General features: G+C 39.8%; 1 protein-coding gene and 2 long non-coding RNA genes across 4 annotated transcripts in view; all 3 read left to right on the plus strand.

Annotated features, from left to right (window-relative positions):
* LOC146510172 (uncharacterized) overlaps positions 1-20,872 on the plus strand; it is a 183,163-nt gene that overhangs the window by 98,312 nt on the left and 63,979 nt on the right. The window lies entirely within an intron of this gene.
* nsg2 (neuronal vesicle trafficking associated 2) overlaps positions 1-20,872 on the plus strand; it is a 49,402-nt gene that overhangs the window by 16,630 nt on the left and 11,900 nt on the right. The window lies entirely within an intron of this gene.
* On the plus strand, positions 1,716-16,393 carry LOC146510175 (uncharacterized). The gene is made up of 2 exons (XR_014876388.1): positions 1,716-11,591; positions 11,641-16,393. It is a non-coding gene; the product is annotated as an uncharacterized LOC146510175 (long non-coding RNA).

The raw sequence follows: 20,872 nt of genomic DNA on the forward strand, positions 1-20,872 counted from the left end.
CTCAAAGACTTTAGAGTCAGACCTGTTACAGATCGTCAATTTTTCTTTATTATCAGGTGTGTTTCCAGAATCACTAAAAACTGCTGTAATAAAACCTATACTAAAAAAGGACAATCTTGACAAGACACAAATGAACAACTACAGGCCGATCTCAAATCTTCCATTTTTAAGTAAGATCATTGAAAAAGCAGTTTCTCAACAGCTCAATTACTTCTTACAACAGAATAACTGCTATGATGCCTTCCAGTCAGGTTTTAGACAGAACCACAGCACTGAAACCGCTCTGACCAAAGTGTTTAATGACATATGTCTGAATACAGACAGTGGAAAAATGTCAGTCTTAGTTTTACTGGATCTCAGTGCAGCATTTGATACAGTTGACCACAACATATTACTCAAACGACTGGAGAACTGGACAGGTCTTTCAGGAACTGTACTAAACTGGTTCAAAACATACTTAGAAAACAGGAAATACTTTGTATCAATAGGTAACTTCACATCTGAGCAGACAAGTATCACATGTGGAGTTCCCCAAGGTTCCATCCTGGGACCCCTTCTGTTTAACATTTACATGCTCCCACTGGCACAGATTATAAAGAACAACAAAATAAACTACCATAGCTATGCAGATGACACACAAATATATATCACAATGTCACCAGGAGACCGAGGCCCTGTACAGGCTCTTGGTAAATGCATTGAGGAAATTAATGACTGGTTGTGCCACAATTTTCTCCAGCTAAACAAAAACAAAACTGAGGTAATAGTCTTTGGCGCCAAAGAAAAACGATTACAGGTCACCAGAGAACTTCAGTCTATACACCTAAAAACCACAAACCAGGCGAGAAATTTGGGTGTAGTGATGGATGCAGACCTAAACTTAGAAAAACACATCAAGACAATAACAAAATCAGCTTACTATCACCTCAAGAATATATCAAGGATAAAAGATCTGATGTCTCAACAGGACCTGGAAAAACTAGTCCATGCATTCATCTTTAGTAGGCTTGATTACTGTAACAGCATCTTTACAGGTCTACCTAAAAAATCAGTCAGACAACTACAGCTCATTCAGAACTCTGCTGCTCGAGTCCTCACTAAGACCAAAAAAGTGGACCACATCAGTCCAGCTCTGAGGTCTTTACACTGGCTGCCTGTCCGTCAGAGGATAGACTTTAAAGTTCTGATGCTGGTCTATAAAGCTCTGAATGGTTTAGGACCAAAATACATCAGTGACCTCCTGACCCAGTATGAACCTTCCAGATCCCTCAGGTCATCTGGATCCGGTCTTTTATCAGTTCCCAGAGTCAGAACCAGACACGGAGAAGCCGCATTCAGCTTTTATGCTCCTTATATCTGGAACAAACTCCCAGAAAGCCTCCGATCAGCTGAAACACTCAGTTTATTTAAATCCAGGTTGAAGACTCACCTGTTCTCAGCTGCATTTGAATAAAGCACCAAATCCACACTTAGGCTTAAATTTCAAAACTCACATTTTAATTACTGATTTTATCTACTGTTCTGATTTTATCTGTTTTGATTTTATATACTGTTTTGTTTGTTTGTTTGTTTGTTAATTAGTTAGTTTGTTTGCTTGTTTTAATCAATTTTAAATCATGCTTTTTATTTGTTTTTGTTTCTAATGTCTCTGTAAAGCACTTTGAATCACCTTGTTGTTGAATTGTGCTATACAAATAAACTTGCCTTGCCTTGCCTTGCCTTTCGCCCTTCTCATTCTCCGTTGCCGCCATGCTTTATCCGCCATGTTTGTATAAAAACAAAGGCATTGCACTTGCGCGTTTTACCCATATTCTATCGCGATATTTCACTTTCTTATCATTGCCTAACATTATACCGGTATTACCGTGAACGGTATGATATGGCCCAGCCCTACTACTGACTCTTATTTTAAGATGGTTGAAGAATGGGATGCCATGCCACAGCATTGTGTGACCAAGCTGGTGACCACTATGAGCAGGATGTGCCAGGCTGTTGTGGTTGTATTTGGTTCTTTCATGTATTCCTGAGGCCCCCGTTTGTTACATAAATAAATAGTGAAATTACCAACATGTCTTGTTTCTTTAGACTTCGATCATCCAGTCCAGTAACGACACCTAAAAAGAGTCAAAAACAGAATAAGCTTTTTGGCATTGGCAGAAATGATTTACCACACTTTCATGAGTGCAGCCCACATACTCAACTCTGCTGCTCAACCCACAAATTCATTTTCCTTACACATGTGGCACCATTTAAGGGGGAATAAACAGGTTTTCCAGTAGTATAAGATTTATTGTCAAGAAGCATTGTTACAAGAAAGAAGTAATCGACCAAACCCAAATTTCCTTATGTACATAAGCTTAGAATTGGAAGGCCAAAGTCTACAGTAATAGGTAGATCTTTGAAAAGATGACAGTAAAGCTGAGAGGAGGTGGGGGACTGTATTTTCATACTATGCTGATGTTATTATGTTGATGTCATTTTAGAATTTTTTTCTAATGTTCCCAATGTTATATCCTAGCCAAGTCTTAAATCCAGTGCTTCTGGTCGGGGCTTTATGTCACGTTTCTATAGGTGTCAGCATTTATAACGAAAACAGACTTACTTTCCATTCCAGAGAAGAAGATTTGTCTTCATTTACATTTATCAATAATCTAATAATCCAGACGATTTATTGAAGTTGGTAACCACTAGACAAACTGCCTGGCTGTTTGCATTTTTTCCCCTTTAATCTATATATACCAGTGCACAGTCAGAAGGCAGAAAGCACACAATTTCATACAGTAATGACATGACATGTGAAATCCTCAACAAAAACAACAATGGCCTTGTTGAAAGAAAAACAACCACATGCAAATTATTCCACTAAAAAGCAGCCCTTTGAAGGTGGAAGCTACCCGAGCTGACAGGTACAGAGGTACGATTTACCCAGTAATGCTTTACAGGTATAGATATTAAATTCAATGTCAATATAACTAGCTACAGCATAGCTACAGTGCCTACACAGTGTGGATTAAAATCTAATAGGACACATTTTCTGGCAAAGCGAGGACCTTTACTTGAATATTCAAGTACAAATAATTGATAATTCTTCATCTTCGGTTTTATTGGCATTTTAATCTAAGCAAGGGAGCTGTGTGCATCTTCCAACACCACCCTTCTTTGCCACAGGGTAGAACAGGTGACTTGAGCAGCACGAGTGTGAATCACAGCGCTCCAAAATCATCCACGGGCACTGTCTGCTCTGTTTCGCTGTCGTTAGGGGAGACCAGAGAGATCTCATGTTGTCATGGCAGCAAAGAAAACCTCCCTCCATGGCAACCCTGACAGGGAGCAAGAGAGGAGGAAAAAGTGCACGAGCAGAGGTGTGTGCATGTTTAGGCGTAGGTGAGGGTGTGTAAATGAGGTGTAATACTGGTCTGAGATGTCCTTCGAAGCAGGAGAGAAGAGAATCGGATCTTGGAAAACATGAGATGTGCTGTATGTTCGGACTGTACTGAAGCTGTGAAGTTTGAGCAGGAAAATGCGTCTTTAGATTATCCCATAGCACATGGGGTGAGCTCGGTGCCTTGGTAGAACATCAGACATAAGTGTAGTTCATGATATTGACTGAGTGCAGCTGCCTCTGGGTTCCCTTACTAGTTCCCAAGAAGCCAATTAAAGGGCTTGAAGCCTTTTGTGAGTCGCGTTTTAAGTGCTTATTGGCTAAGCATGTTTAGGAGGTGGTTTGAATAAATTTTGTGTGTCAATATAGTCTATACAGGATGCCATTTTTGTTAATTTTAGGAATTTCATTGAGAAACATTTTAAATGTGAGACGACCAAACAGACCCATCTAAGCATCTTTCAATTACAAGTAATTACCTTCCTTAACAACTCTTTGAGGAGGGAAGTTTTTAGGACTCGGAATACATTACAATTGAATGTTGTATAAAAAGGTTAAGGAGTGTTTTTATTGCACCACTGGCAACAAAAAAACGTTTTTAGCATGGTTGTCCATTGATTTTCCTACACTTATCCAATTCACGGTTGCGAGTGGGGGCCTGAGCCTATCTCAGCTGCCATAGGGTGAGATCCTGGGCGGGTCACCAGTCTATCACAGGACTAACACAGAGAAATAGACGATTATGGCAATTTAGATTTAGCAATCGGCCTAATTCCCTACTAAATTCGTGTTTTTGGCCTGTTGGAGGAAGCCGCAGTACTGGGCGAGAAAGCCATACAGACACAGGGGCAACATGCAAACTCCACACAGAGAGGCCCAGCCAGATGTTGGAGTCAAATCCAGAACCTTCTTGCTGTGAGGCAACAGTTTTAACCACCATACTGGACTTTTTCCATATTCCAAAATCATAGTTTAACCATGGCAGACCTACAAAAATAACATCTATAGTTACATAATTAAGCAGCCTAGTGAAATTCTCTGAACAGTCCTGTTTTATTTTCATTTGGAATTCCTTGGAATTCTCATTCACAGCTTTCCTTGACCTTATATCTTTTATCAAGTACAAGGAAAAGTGTGGTTTTAATATCACACTGGATAGGTCTTTTGCACACGTTCCAATGTGTGGCCCCTTGTCGTATAGAGGAAACTCAAAAATGTACACAGTGAGAATGTTGCTCCTCTGAGCTGGCCAGAATGCTGCGGCAGACTCTACAGTCATCCCTGGCTTACCACACCACGTCAGCTTTTGTTAGCTAGATATGCGTTTCAGTCCGTGGGATTTTTATGGTATGTCGGGTAGTTTTGGGTGCTCAACTGAACCGACTCGATTTGTTTGACTGACAGAGCCGATCCTGCAGCCGGGCACACATGCATATATGCAGAACAGAGTGCTGCACGCTGTGCAGTGCAGAGCAAACATTTCTAGATGAAAAGCTTGCACATCTCTTCCCTCTTCAAAGCTCTGCAGATTTTGTTGATGGATGAAGAGCTCAGAGTGTAAAATGCTCTCTAATCTGTCCCCTTACCGCCTTGTTTCTGCTTACCACTCACCATCCTGCTCCTTTATTTCCTCTCCTTGCTGCGTTCTGCTCACAGCACTGATTTTGTTTTCTGGGTGGATTTAAAAAAGCTTTTATTTATTTTAGAAATTTGAAAGTGTTACTTGCCTGGACAGTGAATGAAGGATAGTCGATCTGAAAAAGTGAGTCAAAAGGAAAAAAAAAAGCATAAAATAAATTTCATTATTTTTTGTGTCATGAGCATTACAGCAGATACATTTAGTAATTACTTTATTCTCCCATTATTCTTTCTCCTTGTCTGTGTCATTCTTCCAATCCTCCTTTTTCTTAAACATCCATCACTTTAGAACGGGTTCATGTGACATTGATTCCTGTTTCCTCGCCTTCTTCCCTCCCTCCTACTCTTGTTCTGTCCCTCGCCGTCTGTCTTTTACCCTCCTCCCTCCCTCATTTTTCCTGTCTTCCTGATTACTCACAGTAGAGATGAGCTGCAGTGTATTCCCCGTAGTTGTTTTGTTCCATGAATGAACCGAGGAGGGCACCTTTCCCACCTCATTAGCTATAATGAAGACGGACAATACGTTTCTGAATTTCACTGCATCCCCCTGATAGGTAGAGAAGGAAGATTAAAGTTGATACTGCAGGCAGAGAAAGAGCTCATCATATTTTAGTATATCCAAGTATATTCCAAAAAATAGAACATATAAAGTACAAGTAAAGTATTGGGCCACACCTTTAATTTTAAGTGTTTTAGGTATATAAAATATCAAGCACCTAGCCAGCTTCTGTCGGTGTAATGTATAGGTGGCCCGGTATACATATTTCTCCCTATAGTAAGGAAGCCAGCTCCTGTATTGTGTTATGGTATATTGCAATATATTTCGTGTCTTTTTTTAATCATTTAAGCAACATCAATCATCAAGTACTAATTGATGCTGTCTTAAAGTCTGTGCAATCACTTTAAAGAAAGAACTTTAAAAAAAGTTAAAATCCTTAGTTAATAGTGTTTTACTTTGGTTGTTGTGGATCTTTGGTTTGGCTTCCAGTTTGCCCACTTACTCCCAGAATGACTGTGGAAAATTATGACATCCATCTGTTTAGCATATTTGTTCAAATTAGACGCCAATAATGAAAATTTTCTCAGGAAGTGATTTTGTCACAGTACAAAACGGACACTGAATTTTATATGCATGAGGAATGGTAGTGTATTAAAGCCTAATGTTTTAAGATCTTCTATTGTGTGAGTTATTTCTATATATTACTCTTCTTAAATGCATTTTTAAATCATTTGCACATTAGCTCCCAGTATACTAATTAGGAGTTGTGCATTTTATGCTAATATACTGTCTATGGAGATTAGCAGGTACATAACAGCTGATCAGACACTATTACTATGGGCTGTTGTTCTTGCTATGCTTTGCAATACTATGACGAATATCTGTGCAGTACTATACCTGTGTGACATCACCTAAGATAGGAGTACAGTGGATTTAAAAGTGTAGTGAAATATCTCATCTGATGCACAGTTTTAAGTAAAAGTGATGATTGACGGGATCATACAGCCTTAGACAGGGCTTCTTTTATAGCACATGACACAGCAACATGACCACATGAACAGAAATTTGTACACAGAAACAAACACCTGTGGTCAAGAGGGTGGTTTGCGAATTTAAAAATGTATTTACAGCGTTTTGGATTTGAATTCACCTTACAGCCCTTGCTCCAAAAGATCTATCATTCTCAGCCACAAGACTGTCTCATAAAATGATAGTACGGAGATCATCTCTGGCACTGTGGATTGGAAGAGGGGGGAAAGATTAGTCTAGCACAGCAGGACAGGGATTGAGAGATACAGGTGTATAGATTGATGAAGGGGAGAGTTGTGTTGTCCAGCTTGGTTTCTGGCTCGCTTGCTATTCAGAAAACATGGTGTAGTTGGCCAGCTTTTTTCCTCTTTACACACACTTCAAACCCACTCACATACATCAAGTGCTGACACACTCACACACCCAGATAAATGCCAACACAAACTCGCTCGTGCGCAAACATACACATGCATAGACACGGATAACATGGCGGTGCCACGACTGCCAAGCCGAACACGCTCGGTGCCAGCAGAATTTAGCAGGCCCGCGCAGGTAGCAGTGGGAGAGGCAGCTATCGTCCAGAACAATTATCCCGTTATTACCTCCATTTCGCCTTCAGATAAAAGCTTTGCTGCATTCTGCCGCCTCCACAGAAGGCCTTCACTGTTTGTCAAGTTGGAAGTAATTACTGCTGTGGTTTGACGCCTTACATGGCCTCCTGTTCCACGTATTGCTCTTCCTTGTTTTGTACGGATGACTAATAGTGCACTGATTGTAGGGAGTATTTGCAGCCTTCTTTTGATTAAACACCCACACTGATGCACACGCGCACATTCGAACGCCAAACCTTGAACGCCGGACCTTTAGTACTGTTTAAGCAAAAAAAAAAAAAAAAAAAAAACAAGAGGGAGGGAGGCCAGATGCTTTTTTGTTGATTAGGGAGAAATTTTCCAAAGCACACTTAATATTGTGTAGAATCATCAAAAATATCTGCAGTACAGCTGAGGCCAGAATTTAATATACACTTGACATGGGCATGAATTTCTTGGTCATTTGGGGCTTTTAATGATTTTTTTCACGATTGTGCAGCGTACACCTTTAAATGAATTAAAAAACACAAGTCAAGTGCACAAATTTTAATTTATTTTTGATTGTCTCCAATCCACACGGAGTCAAACATATACAAACACTCTCTTAAATATTTTAAGCGAGTAAGTAGTGCTGAAGGTTTTGCAATGTCTTTTAACTTCACAAGGCCTATTAACGTCTGGTTAGTGATCACGATTGATGGATTAGAACAACGGGAAAGTCCAAGGAGGTCAGTAAAGATCTATGATGAAGAATTAAGTAATTGTCAGGTACACAGTTCCTCCCCTCACTGACAGCTGAAGTAGTTAATATGACACTGAAGGACACTTTAGGAGGAATTTAAAGAAGGTCACTGACGTCTTAAACCGTTAGAAATCTTACCTTGGCCAGCTTACACGTTAGCATTAGCAACTTCATTATTAGCACTTACCCGTTAGCCACCTTAGCCACCTGTTATCATAAACCTAGCGGCTAGCGGACTGACCGCACATGGAATATTGAGCTGCAACAGAGCAAATTATGGACACATGGAGAACCAGGCGGGTTGCTGGCTGTGCAGAGCCAACTACTTTTTCTACTATTACAATAATTTATTTGTAATAATTTGTTTCTTATTTTGTTGTTGCTGCTGTTTGCTGCTCTGTTTTTAGCAAAACTATACCACATTTTAGCAAAACTATACCACACATTATCCAAAGTTCATTTTTAACATTTCCATAATGGTCTTCTGTATTAATTAAACTATTTATTTTGTTTATTTATTAGTAGGTAATAAGCTGTTTGGCATTGGCAGAGAAGATTTGGCAAGTTTTTCATGGGTGCAATTCAAATACTCTGCTGCTCACACACATTTTACTTACAACTGTGGCACCACTTAAGGGGAAATAAACATGCTTTCCAAAAGTATTTATTACAAAGGAGCATTGTTTTAAAACCCAACATATATTTCCTTAGTTTCTGGGCTAAGTTTATATGATACAGATGAGTCCAGTCATCCTTGCTAAGTCGGGACTTCGCTACTGGCTCCACTTTTAGGCTCCAAAAAACCCTCAGAATTTCTCTCTTTTTTTTCTTTTCTTTTTTTTTACATTTCTAACACAACCACACTCACACTTCTAACTGTGCCAGTTCCCACTGGCAGATTATCACAGACACATTATTATTTCAAAACTGGCTTCAGATAAAATAAGCCAGATGTGATACCTAGATCTTTAGTAGACACACATACACACACACCTGAAGTACTTACACTCTGTCATTGTTAAATTATGAATTGGATCATGCTGTTGTATTCACTTTGGACCTGAAATGAATGTGTGATGGTTGTATTAGGTTAATGTGAGCTGAAAAGTCAGTTATTAGTGTAAAATAGTTTGGATACCTCTTTATGTCTAACCTTTGCACAGCTCCATGGGAGTGTACGTAAGTCTTCATATGCCACTAATCAGGTCAGTCTGCTGTCTCAAAGGCCTCAAAGTTGACTTGAGTATGAGTCAGTTGTCACTGCAAATACTGTAGGTCCCCTGTGCCAGCTACCATATGAAAGACTGACAAACAGGCTGGACAGACAGACAACTCCACGTCTGAAAGGCAGCAGCAACGAAAGCCACGTAATGGACAGACATCGCTGATTTAGAGGTCCAGATGGCTTCCCTTGTGCTCTACTTCTAGTTTCAGTTCCCATATCAATCAGTACCTCAAGGGAAGGTATACTTCAAATGCTGTCTCCCTATCAATTTCAGCAGATATAAGTATATATATACATAAATCATCTCTCTTATTTAATCAGTATACAAGGAAAAATTCAAAGTGCATGTCCTTTTTTATCTTAAAGGTCAAGGCAAAGAATCGATCCAATTTGAGACTACAGAAAGCAAAAGTGAATCCTGAATCCATCCAACCTTGACCAACCTGTCTTGTTTTTATTCAAGGCTGCAGAGGCAGCTGCATTCATACTCTGTTGTTGGACATAATAACTCAGTTGTAAGGGGATGCCAAGACAAAAAAGGATGTCTGAGGCTGATCGATGGCCAAGTGCATGCACTCTGACACTAATAAATCTCTTGGCATTCATATTGCGGTTTCAGCCTGACTTGTTTAAATGTTCTGTATCAGTTGGTTTTGTTTTTTAAGTCCACCGCGGTACAAAAAGGAAATCCACGAGTTCATTGCTATGAAATCTGATTCAGTTTTAGATATAAAATTAAGTTTCTTTAGGCTTAATTGGTTGGTTAGAGATTGCCTGCGAATGCAATTATCATCTATTTCTTTTGTTTTGATAAATGGGAAAATGTGTCAGAGTATTATAACAAAATTTGGCTGAAAATGATTCCATTGCCCCAGGAAAAGTCCTCAGTGTTTGGCGCTGATCAAGTGGCTTAAAAGGATTTCTTTGTATGGCAAAAAAGATGGCATTCTTTTAAAACCATGAATCTAAATCTGCATCTGAGTGTAAAATTTAAGATTAGTAAATCCGATTTTTAACTGCCAGTGCAGACGGCCACTAATGCCTCGGGACTATGCAAAAGCAATTAAAGGTGAGCATCAAATACATTTTTAATGTAGCAGATTTGTCCCCAAAAGAGTAATTTGATGAGGATACACAGTTGTTCCTAAAGGATTTGCTCACAATCCTGGCTTTCTCTTACCAAGACCATGTTATTTTGGTGCTTAAATTTAACCACACATTTACCATAATGATATCAGATCAGAAAATCTTTTAAATTAGCTGCAGGAATTTGTTTGAGTTCTTGTCTTTCACAAGAAATGCCAGATTTTAATGTAATCTTTACAATCAGGAATACAAGGCCTGTAAGACTCCTCCAGCGATCGCATTTCTGCTGCCTCTTAACTTCTCAGTGGCAGCTGATCAAGTTCACGGGCTGCCAATTTCTGCAAATTGTGCAGCGTTAAAAACTTAAAAAAGATTAAATTGGAGAAAAAGCCAGGCTTTGATGTTTCCATGTTGGGGAGGCGAAAAAAAAATCAAGTGGAGGAAAAAAGTGAGTGGCCAGTGTGCTCCCTGTCCTCAGCCTGAGTTGTCCTCCTGGCTGCTGGTGTTCTGACAAGCTGAGCCATGGGAGCAATTAGGAGACAGACAGACTGCGGATGACTAGTCTGACCCTTCACTTTATACTTCTCTGTTGCTTCCTCTCACTTTAACATCTGTCCTCCAATCGATCCACCTCTCACTTCCTTATGTCTTCCTCGTGGTGTTTTCAGGCTACAGACACCAGTGGTATCACTCTTATCCAGTTGTTAAGTGATGACGTGACGAATCCTACTTCCAGGCCTAAAGTAGTCTGCGTTTAATATGGCTTTTGTGTTGTTAACATGTTTAATGTTTTGTATTTTCTTCTATTTAATCTCAAAAAGCTCCTAAAACAGTCAGTGATCACTGTTGACCTCCCTCGGCTTTTATTACCGCTAATCATTTATTTAAGCTCAGTTTTTAAAACCTTAGGATGTAACTACAGCCCAGCCCATGCAGCAGTATATGAATGACTTACCTCGTATTGTGGATGGATTATCTCAGTTGTTCTCCTGGCTGAAGTTTGGTCCTTTTACAGCATCCTGCCATGAGCTTACATTTGTTCCTGACCACCGAGAACACTCACGTTAACTTTTATCGAGTGAAAAAAAAGTTAGCTTGTTTATATTATGCTAACATAGCTGTGTCGCTAGCGGTCACGTAGCACATCATTAAATACCAGCTAGCCAACTTCAGTAACACTACAAACGTCACTGCTCTTTAGTTTTCTGTCTTCATTTATGTTGGAAGTGATAACAGAGCTGTACATTTTAATTTGTTTCCAAAACCCCGCAGTCAGGACACGCTATATTGTATTTAGATAGAAGCTAGCGAGCTAACTTCCTGCTAACTTCTAACTCCGTTAAATGTCATAAATTCCGTTTTCATGGATGCCTGGATGTTAAACTCAATTGTTACACCAGGTAGAGCAGAACGCTGATCATTTTATTAAAGATGAAAGACTTTAGACAGTTTTTCAACTCTCAGTAATGCCATAGTGATCGTTTGATATATGGACCTGCAGCGGAGTTTAGGCCCAGACACGGCTAGTGATGTCAGACTTAACGACCGGATTGCATCATCACTGTAGGACACACAGGACTGTAAACTACAAGTGAGGAAGTAATTATTTGCTATTATTCTCTGGTAAAATATTTCTTAAGATAAGATAAGCAGAGCTCTGTGTAATAACAAAATTATTATAGTATGGGAGATATATAATAAAAATACTACTGCTACTACAGCTCATAGATTTATATACTGCTACTGAAAAATTGGGACAGTGACTTTTTACACGAGATGTAGAGAATTCAATTTAGGTTTATTTATGCGGCACTAAATTGTAACAGCAGTCACCTTAAGGCACACTATATATCGCCAGGTAAAGACCTAAAGTATTCTGGAGAAAACCCTTAAAGTCAAACTGTTGTCTATGAGCAAACATTTTGTGATGTGGGAAGGAAAAACTCCCTTTTAAAAGGAAGAAACCAGGCTCATCGATGGGAAGCCATCTGCTGCGACCGGTGTGTGGGATGTGGGGAAGGAGAAAAGAAAATAGAGAACATAGAGATGGAAACAAAACACTATGGGAGAGAGTTTCACTGTGATGCAAAGCATTGAAAGAGAAAGCAAGCAAGTACTTTAGGAAAGTAATCTCTAACAGAAGATAAAAATTTACATACAAAAACAAGAATGGGCTAATGACTTGTGATTGACAGCTAGTTAGCTAATCAGCATGCAGTTTCATACCACAGATAATCCTCGATTTTGAAATCGGGTAGATGTAATTTTGATTCAGCATTGCCCAAAATGTGGGTGTGAGACCATAAACCCAGCAGGAAAATGTTTACAGAGGACAAAACAGAAAGGCTCGATTAATGTTTAAGCCACTTCTGCACTGGCTTCATTTTTCCTTTCACGGAAGCTACGTCCACATTTTATATTGTTGTACTCAACAATACAAATAAATATATACTCAACTCCATTTTTGGTACTAAGAGGGGCTAAAATTGCAAAAAAAATTAAGAGGCAATATTTGCTTACTCATAGGGGGTTTCGTGATTGTCGGGGTTTTTTCACCTTGATGTGACTGTTAATAAATAGAAGTGATCATAATGCTGATTATCTTTCATGCCTAGAAACCACGTTACCATTTGATTTATAGCCATAGCTACTAACCACTACCTTAACCTTATCAGGTTGTTAACGCGGCTTTTGAGTAATTTAAGCGTGTTTAATTTTTGTACCAGACATGAACGACTCTACAACTTTGTGTCATGGCTGAACGGGTTGCCCTCAATGTTTTCTGCTTCTGTTGGGGTCCCGTCAGTGCGCAGGTAAAGCATGTAAATCACACCCAAAGATCTCAAATAAATTACTACAATTAAAACTGTTTGAGCTTACTGTATGAAATCCCAAACTAAATCAAAATTAAAAAAATTTTGGGGTGAACATTTTCCAAAGATGAAAAATCCCAGGACATGTGGATACATTTTGCTTTCACTGTGTTACACGTACACACAAACGCGTTCACACACATCCGTGCGCATGCTGAACAAATGCAGGAACATAAAACGTACCCAGGAGACTGAGAGCTGGGGATACATTAGAGTAATGGACCTTGTCTTGCGAGGTAAACAGCTGTTTAGAGGTGCGCTTTGTGTTCGCAGGCAGGTCCCATCATTAATAATATCTCCTCTCCTGCAGCATCTTCATCTAGCAGAGTAGGAGCTGATTAGCAAACCTAATCGAGAATTTCAGTCTCCTCAGGGATTTACTACGGATTCATGATTAGCATTTAAGTGTTTTTGTGTGTTCATATTATTGAGGATGCATTCAGATTTGTTATCATTACTGATTAGTGGCTCTCTTTCCGGTGGACTGTAGACTCACATTTTAGGGAAAACAGGTTTCTGGACTTTTATTCAGTTGTTTTTTACGTTGTGGGTTTGTTTGTTTTTTTGGCCTCTTTCACCCTTTCTGTCCATTTTTATTTCTGTCTTTTCTTTTTATTCTTACCCACCTGCTTTTTGATTTGGACTCTATACTCTAAGAACCGTCTCCTCCGTGTAACATCTCTAACTAATACGCAGTGCATACAGGCAAAACCTTTGAAGTTTTGTCTCCATAGAGACCTCGCCTAATTGGGATGCATTATCATAATTAGCACTCATCTCCCGCTGAACATGCACTGTCACACTCGCTGCTGAGCTTGTGGATTCTGAGTGAGAAAAGTTTGATGCTCTCTAATGACACATCTTACAGCAAACAGACGAGGAGGTGAAAAATTAACAATGACATTGTCTATAGACACACATTCAAAAAGAATAACAGATTAGTCCTGAGAAAGGGCTTTATCATCACTAAAGTTAGCTTGCTATAATCCTAAATGTCCCATTTAAACACCAGTGTGTAAAGACGCTGTGCTTGTCTCCATAAAAAATGGGCTGTAGACACTGCTACGTTATCTTTTAGTGAGCAGAACATAAGTCTTCCAACACAGCATGAGAGCTGTTGGATCCTTTGAGATTACATCAGAAATCTTTGATTATTATGAGTGGAAATGACTAATATGCAAGTGTGTCCTGTGGTTTAACATGATTAAAAGATGAAAATTTCAAACTGTGATCACTACAATATGCATAAAGCAGTTGTTACACATGTGATGTTCTTTTCATGGGCGAGGGGGGGGGGGGGGGGGGGGTTAGGATTTTAAAAGACTGCTAGTCTGTGCTTGGCTTGTGTACTTTCCTTTCAGCACATAATCCGAGGGATGCAAAGCCTTCTTCATCGTGTTCCTGCAATCCGTTGCCACCGCCAACCTGGTTCAGTTAAAAAGAAAATTCAGCAACTCTTGCTGTGCTTTAATGCAGGAGGCCGCAGAGGACATTGCAAGTGCAAGATGTTTGCAGCTCATTCACCCCCGGATATGCACAGTCAGAGAGAGGGAGATTATATTTGTTCATACCAGACAGAATGCAGGTTTTAATCAGAGCAGTTTTTGCCATATATTTCTGTAAAACTTGAGTCTGGTGATCAAAGACTGCTGTCATGAATTTACAGAATAAATAAAGTGACCTCTATTTAAAATTTGTAATAAATTCACCTCACATGCAGAGAAAAACAGCAGGTTTTCTGCATGAATAATCACACCGCAGATGTTCTAGTCATTGTTTTTGAGAAAGAGCGAACAAGTGTAACTTGTTGACCTCCCTCAAGGAATCTGGGTGCTCTGGGTAGGGGGACTTGCTCCTCTGTGCAGGCCTCAGCTGACCTCAATTCAGGGCAAAATCGTGCGTTTTCCCAGGTTGGCATTTTAATAGTTTGTGTTTTCGTCCGAGACATGATGCACCTCGACAGTGGAGTGTTTGGGCTCTGCTGCCACGCTACTGAAGCTGCGCTCGTCTCAACCGGATAACCAGTTCTCGAGAGCCCAAATCCGCCTACATGGTCTCCTTGACATCCCGCTGCCCTGTCTCAGATACTCTGCTCTGAGGTAGCCGGCTCCCCAAACAGAGCTGGCTTTGAGGCTTGCCTTTGTCGTATATACTAAAAACAAAATGAACTTTTCACCCGAGTTTCTTTGGAGAGAAAAACAGCGTGCAGGATTAGAAGGCACAATTGCCAAAATCCAAGTAGAAGAAAATCCATGAAAGAAGAGCTGTTCTTCCTAAATACTGCACAACATGGCTCGACTGTAGTTGGAAAAAGAGTTTTAACAAAACCTTAAAAGTAGAGTGGAAGAAAGAAAGTGAGGATTTATCCATCCATCCATCCTGTTCCACTTATCCTTATCAGGCTCACTTGGGGGGTGGGGGATACTGGAGCCTGTCCCACCTTCCATAGAGCAAGAGCCAGGGTACAGCCTGGATACATCGCCGGTCTATCGCTGGGCTAACACAGATTGGGTCTGTGGTGCTGATAGTATTACTTTATATATGATTAAAAACAGTATTTACCTTAAAGTTTAATAAAATGGCCTGAAGCCTAGACGTCCGCTCCTACACAGCAAATCCAGCATGTCCAAATTAACACTGTCAGATTTGATTTCAACACTTTTAAAGTGTCTATATGGGTCCACACCAGAGAGTGTTAATTGAACTCTTTTTGGAGAGTTGGTATGTTAACTCTGATTTAGTGTTAAACACCAAATCTCTCTGGAGTTGATAATTTAACACTTGGTGTTAAGAGTTTATATATTAACTCTCAAAGAGTATTTTAGTTTAACTACGTAAGAGTTCTAATTAATTCTAAAAAGCGGGAATTTTACTGTTCTGAACTTCTAGAAATTTCTTTTGGAAATAAACATTTACTAAAAAGACGCAATGGTTTTTGAAAAACATTTATTCTGAACTGTGCACCACAATTTCAAAACATTTTCTGAAAGATGTAACAGTGTACATGTTCTCACTTTCATTAGAATTTCGTTTATCAAAAGGTCTGACATAGGTGAGCTGGTAAATGCAAATAACAGCATTCTCATCACTTATTTCAATAAATACAAAATACAATATGCATGTCCTTCATTCATCACTTTGTGGAACTTCAACGCACTTCTGCTCTCCCCCATATTCCATCTTCACAAGCATATCCTATGTGGAGATTGAATAAAAATTAGTTGACACTAATTAATGGCACAAATCAATTGCAGCACAGTAAAAAAAAAAAGGAATCCTTTTTGAGCCATTACTTGTGTAAAGTATTTTCCCAAAAGACAAGGACACAGACAACAGGTAATACTGAACTAAATGTAAAACCTCAACCCTTTTCATTTTTACCTAAACCGTGTGCACAAAACTCTGGAGGAATCTAAGTGCTAACGTAGAACTCAGTCGGGACTCGGGACATCTGCTACTGCTGTTTGCTCGTTTTTTATGGGAGATCGTTTTCAGGCTTCAAGTAGTACCATTATACCAACATTTCACATTCTAGACATTGTTTTAAGTGTATTTGACCAAGAAATTTGACTGAAAATTCACATGCAAGCTTTTTTTCAAGGCTGTGGTATTTGCCCGCAAACAATACCTTTCAGCTAGCTAAAACAGAATATTATGCTATCACCGAGCAACATGGCTAATGCCTTTCACACAGCTTTGTCTCAACTCCAAAGAGCCACAGAAGTAAAAGCTAATAACAATAATTGAAACAATCTTTGAAAACATGACTTACCAAGCATGGCAAACAACTCAAATATGTAGAGCAAAATATTCTGAAACGGCTTCACTTCAGCTTCGATTGGAGCCGTGCTGGGGGCGGAGTCTGTGAATTTACTCTATTAGTGTCATAGCCCCTGTAGGAGTTCAGAGTTAAGAGGTCAAGAGTTAATGTTTCCATTGTAACACCTCCAGATTTGAAATAGAAACACTCGTTTTTAACACTCGATTTTAACTACTATCATTTTACACCTCAGAGTTACATTAAAAGAATGTGACTCTACTTAGAGTAAAATTAACTCTAAGACTACTAACACCAAAACATTTAACACTTTTGAATTTGCTGTGTATTTTTTTCTTTTTCAACGATTTTAACCACATCACCTACCGTCCTTGAAGTGACAAAGTATTCCGGTAATTTTCTGTCATCATTTATCTAATGGCCATGTCCACATTTATATTGCATATAGTGAAAGATTATGTTTGAGTGGTGTATTTTGCATGAGGACCTGTGACCTTTCAGTTATCAGTGATAGCTTCAAACCAAATGCCTTAAAAGGTATCCATTCACACATTTCATTAGTTTCTGCCTTACTGAACTGCCTTAAGAGGATAAGAGAATATTTAATTTAAAATTATATGTAGCTAGCTGATCCATGGCTTAAAGCACTATGCATGTGAAGTGGGGCGATCGTGGCTCAAGAGTTGGGAGTTCGCCTTGTAATTGGAAGGTTGCCGGTTCGAGTCCCGGCTTGAACAGTCTCGGTCGTTGTGTCCTTGGGCAAGACACTTCACCTGTTGCCTACTGGTGGTGGTCAGAGGGCCGGTGGCGCCAGTGTCCGGCAGCCTCGCCTCTGTCAGTGCGCCCCAGGGTGGCTGTGGTTACATTGTAGCTTACCATCACCAGTGTGTGAATAGGTGGATGATTGGATATGTAAAGCGCTTTGGGGTCCTTAGGGACTAGTAAAGCGCTATATAAATACAGGCCATTTACCATTTACCATGTGACATATAGGTGAGGGTTTTATTCTGGATTAGGCACATGTCCATCTCCGCTCTTATATCTTTAGGCTGGATTGGATCGTATGTTTCCAAAGACGGCTGAAATGTTAATATATGAAAAAAATATTAATTATATATGAAAAAATATAAAAATAAAAGATTAGCTTTGCTAAATTGTGTATTTTTACATTCTTAACGTACTTACTTATCAACAGAGCATGATCAATAAACAACAAAAATTCAGCCCTCAATGCAAGAATACCGTTTTTCTTTTCCACTTTGTTGCCACGAGTCAGTGTTAGTAGTCCAGTTCCAGTCGCACTTGTTCTGACTTTACTCATAAACAAAATGTTACTAAAGTTCAGATGATTCTGGATTTAATCTGAAAATTCTGTAAAGATTTGCATTGTGATTTTAGCTTTGTAATAAACCTTTAGTCACCAAGGTGATAAAAAGTCCAGAAGGATTTGGACAAAGACTACCTGTACTTAAATCATATTAGTTGTGCCGCATGTGTGACAAGAACACCACATCAAATAGGAAGAGCAAGCTGAGTTTCAAAGAGGATTTTGATCTGGAAACTTCCATGGATATTTATATTTGACATTTAAGTCGTCTAATTGCTCTTTTTTTGCCTCGTCTGATTTCTTTCTAGTGACGTAGTTTCAGAATTTAACCCACGGGCTGCGTTACGATGGATAAAAAGCACTGCTCAAGTTTATAGTCAGATTTAGACTTTTAAAGGGTCCTTCCCCACATCCTTTATTTTTTGGTGTTGAGTCTGATTGACATACTGGCATTTGCCGCTGACCAGTGACCTTTAAGCTTTTTAAAAAAAAATCATTTATTTTTGTAGGGGAGGCTTTCACTCTGCACTAACTCAGCCTGTCAACAACATAATTAATTTCATTAATCAACAAAATTTCCCTTGGGGCATTTGAGATATTACAGCTAAGGTGAAACTTTTTAGCATTCGAACAGTCCTCATTCGATAGCGTGGCTGTTTTTAATGTTTGTAGCGCCACATGCCCGTGCGAGCGCAGATTCATTCAGCTCACTGCTGAACGGAAAATAATAGATGAAAATTTAAGAGATTGAGCTTCCTTTGTGCTGCTCTTGAGAAGATGTCAGAGGGGTAATAGGAAGATGAATGAAAGGCAGTTATCCATGCTTTCTTCAGCACTGTATTGATCGATGCAACAACTGATATCCCATTGCGTTTGCTGCCCTCCCGCCTGCCTCTCTGTGTGTCTGTCTGTCCCTGCCACCTGCTACCAAAACAGGGAACACGATTCTCCATCTGCCCCTGGATCTCTGTCATTCGCTGTCTGCCTTTTGCCTGCTGCTTTATTGCCTTTGTCATCTCTTTCTTTATTTCTCGCTTTGCTCCCTCTGTCACTTAGTTATCTGTTTTATCAGCGCCGTTTCTCTCTCCTGTCACACACCCACCTTTCTTTTCTCTCCTGCTCAGACGCGCACTTACATATTCTCCTCTGTTCCTCGAATGTGAGGAGGTGTCTGCTCCCCCCATATGGCCTGTCAACTTACAGCAGAGAGTGTGGGTGGTGTGTTGCATTCTAACCTAGCACGGCGTCGGGAAAAAAAACCCAAAAAAGGAGAGAAATCATATGTCAAATGGTGGGAAAACACACTGTGAAGAAGCACATCTATTTAGAAAACTCACTGCCTTTGAACTTGTGATGCACCGTGCAGCCATAAATAATAAAAGAGAAATGTATTTTGTGGAAAATATCTCACTCGCAATCAATTCTTTTCTACAATCCAAAGGGAGTTTGAGAAAATAAGCAGGTGGTGTGTGTGTGTGTGTGTTATGAAAGATGTGGTAAACAATAGGTAAACTGTAGATGTGTAATCTGCAGTCAGTGATGAGAAAGCTGGGGAGCAGAGGAACAATCCTAATGGATCTTTTATAATCTGCTTTGTTTTTTCCCTTTCTCTGAAATTCACAACTGTCGACAGCTGCCTGTTGTAGAGAAGAACAAAAGGCAGATAGGGAAGTACAAGATTATAGATATATAAATATAAATATCTTTAAAAATCACCTGCGGGCCATTTTGAGCAAAAATGCCAAACAGGTCAACAGATTGAGGAAACTATCTCAAGTGGATGGTCTTAAACTACATTCTAGTTGATTCTTTTTTTTTCTTTTTCTTTTTTTGCCTGTCCCATTTGGTTCTTTAGCCGTCAGAATTGTTGTCTGAAGACCAACAAGGATACCCAATGGATTTACTTTGCCAAATGGATCATCACGACCTTGCCGTATTGGTCCATTTGATCAACCTTTGTTGTTATTATTTATTTTATTTTATTTTCAGTTGTTACAGACGGGACAGTTATGACTGAGGGATAGGAAAGGGAGAATGAAAGATGAAGGAAAAGAAAAACAGAAGGGAAGAGGGACACTGAGAAAGGGCACTTAAAAAGAGAAAGAAGAGAAAAAAAATCTCCTGGATCACCTGTTGAGAGAAAAAGAAGAGAAAACAAGCAAAAAAAACCAAAAAAACAGAGCAACATACTAAACACAACACCATCACGTTAATCTAGCTAAGTGTAAACAGCAGTAAATACTAAATATATATGTTGTTGTGTAGCAAGCAGGACTGACAGTGCACAATGTGCTTTGAAGTAGCAGCCAATAAAGGTGTAGTTTATGTCTATGAACAGTGAACACCCGTTTGCACACCTGTGTGGATCAGCACGCTTGTATTCAAAAGGTTTCCCCATGTAATGGTCTGCAAGAGGATGTAGAGAACCATAGCCCTGTCCCCCAGGGCATGAAGCAGGCATGGAGGAGAACCAGGCTCCAGACATCCAGAGGCCCCAGAGTGCGAGAGCCCAAGGAGGACCACCGGAAGGGCTTCTGTGCCACCCTCCTGGGAAGAGCTGAGGAGAGCCCCAGATAAGGGGTCACCCAGTAGCCACAGAGCAGAAGCCAGAGGGGGTTTCAGTGGCGTGCCCGCCGGCTCTGCCAGAGTGAACCGAGCCGCAGGCCCAGAGGCTGGAGGCCCGAGGGCCCCCTTTGCCCTGGA

The sequence above is a fragment of the Neolamprologus multifasciatus genome, chromosome 10 (genome assembly GCF_963576455.1).
Source record: "Neolamprologus multifasciatus chromosome 10, fNeoMul1.2, whole genome shotgun sequence".
Taxonomy (NCBI): Eukaryota; Metazoa; Chordata; class Actinopteri; order Cichliformes; family Cichlidae; genus Neolamprologus; species Neolamprologus multifasciatus.